Below are 4,653 nucleotides of genomic sequence, written 5' to 3'. Positions count from 1 at the left end.
CCTTCTTAATAAATCATTGCAATGTAATGATAAATCATATTGATTAAAATTCGACATCCTAGCTTTGCTATATATCTACAATAATGATGCATTCATTTCATCTAAAATTTTGCATAGTAATATTAAAATAGCAGAAGGTATTGAGAGTGTGAAATGAGTCTCCTTTAAAGTAATGAAAGGTGATTTAATTAATGTTTGAGTTACTTTCTCTAACATGTCACTTTATAGGGTACAATCAGACTAATGGGAAATTTTTGTTTTAGTCAGGTTTGATTCTTGTGTAGAAATGTTTATTGAAATCAAATGTATGTTATCATTCTATGTATATTAAGAAATTTCTTTGTAAGTGTTTAAAATAAAATATTGTTATCATTATCAACAGAGGTAGTGTTCTTTTGAGTCATGTGAAGAAAGATTGTGGATTTATCACTAGTGACAACTTAAATAAATTGAGTTATTTATTTTTACTAAGTAAGGCATATGGAAAAACAAAGCTGATGGCCTAATGTGGCATCCCAAATCTATATATTAAAATATTCTTAAAGATATCAAACATAATCGAGCTCACATTGTCTAATACAGTAAGAAAAAATGATTTTTATTATACAAGAATTTTCATCATTGATAAAAATTTAGGAAGAACAAATTCTTTAATCTACATTTATCTCTTTGTTAACAAATTTCCTTTATGAAATTGTGAAAAATTATTTTTACACACTAAATTGTATAAAAAAAGAATAAACTACTAATACAAAATATGAAATTCATATAAACAAAGATATTCTCCATAAATATAGAAACAAGAATATTGAAATATAATGAAACAACAAATATTAATCTTGACAAGGAGACAAAGCCTACTTTAATTAAAAAAACTATATCACTATTACACTAAGCAATAACAATTAAATATGTTTATGTGATCATCCAAATCTCCAAAGTTCCAACAATGCTTTTCAAGAACTCTCAAAACTTCAACAATTAGCCCCCAACTTTTCTGGATTTGCACAATCAGTCCCTAGCTTTATTTCTTACTATCCCATCTACTAGAATGAATAATTTTTATAAATCTAGCTTTATTTCTTACTATCCCATCTCCTAGAATTAATAGTTATTATAAATCTAGTTAGTTATAGTTTTTACTATGTACAAGCTCCCATTTTTGAGAGGCAGACTCTACTGCATTATTCTATATCAATCACATCGCCATCGCCATTGCTATCGGTATTACTGTCGCTACCATTTCTTCCATTGTTCATTTGCGGAGGAGATGGAAGTTCTGTCTTCCCTTCTAGCATTAGCACCACTTGCCCCATGCTTGGCCTCATCTCCTCCTCCCTCTCAATGCATAGCAATGCTACAACTACTGCTCTTCTCATCTCTTCAATATCTTTCTCCTCGGCAACACCTTTTTCCACAATATTAACCGTGTTCCCCTGACTAATTTGAGTTGCAGCCCACGCAGGAAAGTAATACATGCTTGAATCTTGGACATTTAAATCTATACTTCTTCTCCCTGAAATGATTTCCAAAAGCGTTATACCAAAGCTGTATACATCAACCTTTGTAGTGATGGGAACGCCCGAAATCCATTCCGGAGCCAAATAACCTCTCGTTCCTCTCGTTGTGGTCAACACGCGGCTGAAATCTCTGCTCAGAAGCTTTGCCATGCCGAAGTCGGCCAACTTGGGTAAGAAATCAGCATCGAGCAGAATGTTCTCAGGCTTTATATCCCCGTGAATGATGCGTTCTCTGCATTCCTCATGAAGGTAAACTAGAGCTCGTGCTGTGCCTAAAGCGATCTGGAATCGGGTCTTCCAGTCGAGCATCTTTCTTTCACTTTTGGAATTATTCGTGAAGACCAGGGAATCTAGAGAGCCGTTGGGCATGTAGTCATAAACTAAAAACCTTCTGGATGCTTCTGCACAAAACCCTCGAAGCCTGATCAAATTCCCATGTTGTATGCTTCCCAAAGAATTGATTTCCGCTCGAAATTGCTTCTCATCTCGGCTTGAATTGGACTCCAATTTCTTCACGGCGACAAGTGCACCGTCTGGAAGAGATCCTTTGAACACTGAGCCGAATCCTCCGCTCCCCAGCTTCGACTTGAAGTTCCTGGTCGCAATCTTCAACTCCTTGTAACTGAACATTCTAAGAAAAGGGTCGGAAAAATCTTCACAACTCTGAATAGATCGTAGCGCCCGATCATGACGCCTCGTCCGCATTAAAAATGAAAAGATACCCAAACAAATGACAAGAGCAATGAAACTACCAAGCACTACAAGCAGAACGGTTTTTAATTTAATTGAGGGCGATGGTGGATTAAAACTTGGAAGGGAAGGGGCAGCTACTCGAATGAAGACATTCGAATTGCTTTCTGACAGAGAGTTGCGCAAGTTAAAAAGAGATCCAGACCAGATTTGGCAGAGGCCAGAAGGCGGATTGAAAGCATAAGCAGTGCACGAGCAGTTGCTGAGGCAGGCTTTCTCGCAATCCCTCTTAGTTGCGGGGGCAGAGTAGGACAGAGCGTGATCATCATAAGATAGCGTTGATTTGGAGTCGATGAATATGTCGGTACTGCAATTCAAGGGGCTCTGGCGAACACAGCCACTGGACCACCACTCTTGCGAATCCCAGGCTTGCTTGTCTTTCGGTGTGAAGCCCTCCACACAGCTGCAATGCTGAAGATTGTTGGAGTTGCAGGTTCCAAAAGCACCACAGAGACCATACACGCCACATTCATCTGTGGGCTTAGACCATAACAAATTCCACGCTTTGCCATCGAACATACAGGTTCGAGTATCTCCGGACTTCATCATGACGAAATTCGTCTTTTGAGTCGTAGTCATTCGTACGTACATACCAGAGCTGGTAATTTCAACACTGACATTCATTAACTCTTGGTTCGTCGGTCCTGGAAGATTACTGAAAATTTTACCATCCCAAACTCCACTCTCCCAGTACTTCTCAGAATTATTCCATATATGCACGAATTGGGTAGCGCCAGATGGGTCAACTTGATTGGAGAAAAGCCCAGGAGCCGGATCCCATGAGTTTTTCCAAGACACCAGCTTTTTGTGTCCCCCTAATCTCATCGCAGGCAGGATCCAAGTATCTGTGGGATTCTCGAAACTCTCCCAAACTGTTTTATTTTTGTTCTCATCGCTCAGTATGATAAAATTTCCGGAATCTAACATCACAGCCCGGGATGCCTTGTTTGATGTGTTGACCGACCAAATGGCCTCGCCCTCTGCATCAAACAGATCCAATTTACCTTCTCTCGACAGCTTCAAAATACCAGGCTTGTTTCTCGCGGGAGTCTCTCTGTTGGCCACCCACACGATCGTCTTTTCTGGTAAATTGGCAAACCAGATTCCAATATACCAGTTTTTGGTTCCATTTGGGCTGAAGAATCCCAATTCAAATGTGCCGTTCTTTGAAATTAATATCTGATTTCCAGCCAGCGAGGCTCCCAAGGAGAGAGTGTCTCGAGCTTCGACTGCAGCAGCATAACTCTTGAGATGAATAAGCACGGTAACAGCAAAAAGCAGGCTAAAGCGGAATTTTGCCGTCTTCTCATCCATCTTCAGAGTAATATTAAAGACTGCCATCAAAATAACACGAGAAGTGTTCAAGAGAAATATTTCCAAAGTGATAGGTACATGAACGGTGTCGATCATGAGAGTGGTCCTCAAAACAGATTCATGATAATTGCCGTAACAAATTGAATGTCAAAAATATCTTCTTGCTCCTTGTTGGATGATGCATTTTTGGTCTATTGCAGTGTCGCGTGGGACGGTGTTTGTAGGCAATTAGACCGCGTGCCAGTCAAGTCAAACTTATTTGCAAAGAAATTTGAGAAGACCTGGTGAGTATTTTACATCAATCTTGACTTTATTTTTAACTACATTTTATTTTATTCCCGTAGAGAAATACCTGGGTAACATTTTACACTGTTTTTACCGTGTTAAATTCAAAGTGTTACAATCATATTATATATCATCTAAAATAGAGTTGCGCATTTTTAGTACATGTAATGAGAAGTTGATAGATATGGTATTTATTTACAAGGAAGAGTATAGGATGATTTAAAAAAATTCGAGGACATAAAGAAGGAGACAAAATTGTGGAGTGGATAAGTCATCACACGACTACATATGAAATGTAAACATGAAGGAGCTTGCGAAAGCTTGTCATGTTTTATGGTCTCTAGATGATTTTTCATTCATGTAGATCTATGGCCATGATTGATTGTAAGATGGGGTGTTGAGAGATAACTGTTTTCCAAGTTCATTGCATTTTGAAGAGTGACATGCTAGTCGAATACTATTCATGTCATGTTACTTTGATTGTGTTTTGCGAAAAACATAATATGTGGGAGATTGGTAAAGAGATATTTGGGTAGGTTTAGTTGTCAAAGTTGACCATAAATGCAATGGTTTAGAAAGGTCTGATATGTGCATATGGTCTAAGTAGTCAGCACAAGCAAGCACATATTACATTAGATCAAATGTTGAATAATAGGTTGTCAATTACAGTTGACACCATCAATGGCCTCATATAGGCATTGTTTAATGTAGAAAGATTGGAACAATTGCAAATCCTATTTGAGGACTTGGAATAGATTGGATGGAACATTAGTAAAAGTACTAT

At 38.2% G+C, this 4,653-nt stretch overlaps 1 pseudogene; it reads right to left on the bottom strand.

The window, feature by feature from the left end:
* Positions 1 to 990: 990 nt before the first annotated feature.
* LOC149539407 (G-type lectin S-receptor-like serine/threonine-protein kinase At2g19130 pseudogene) lies at positions 991 to 3,584 on the bottom strand (annotated as a pseudogene).
* Positions 3,585 to 4,653: the final 1,069 nt, after the last annotated feature.

Source organism: Cupressus sempervirens, chromosome 9 (genome assembly GCF_028749045.1).
Source record: "Cupressus sempervirens isolate cs-2001-9-10 chromosome 9, ASM2874904v1, whole genome shotgun sequence".
Lineage (NCBI taxonomy): Eukaryota > Viridiplantae > Streptophyta > Pinopsida > Cupressales > Cupressaceae > Cupressus > Cupressus sempervirens.
Note: the sequence above shows the minus strand (reverse complement) of the source record. Positions and strands in the feature narration are given on the sequence as shown.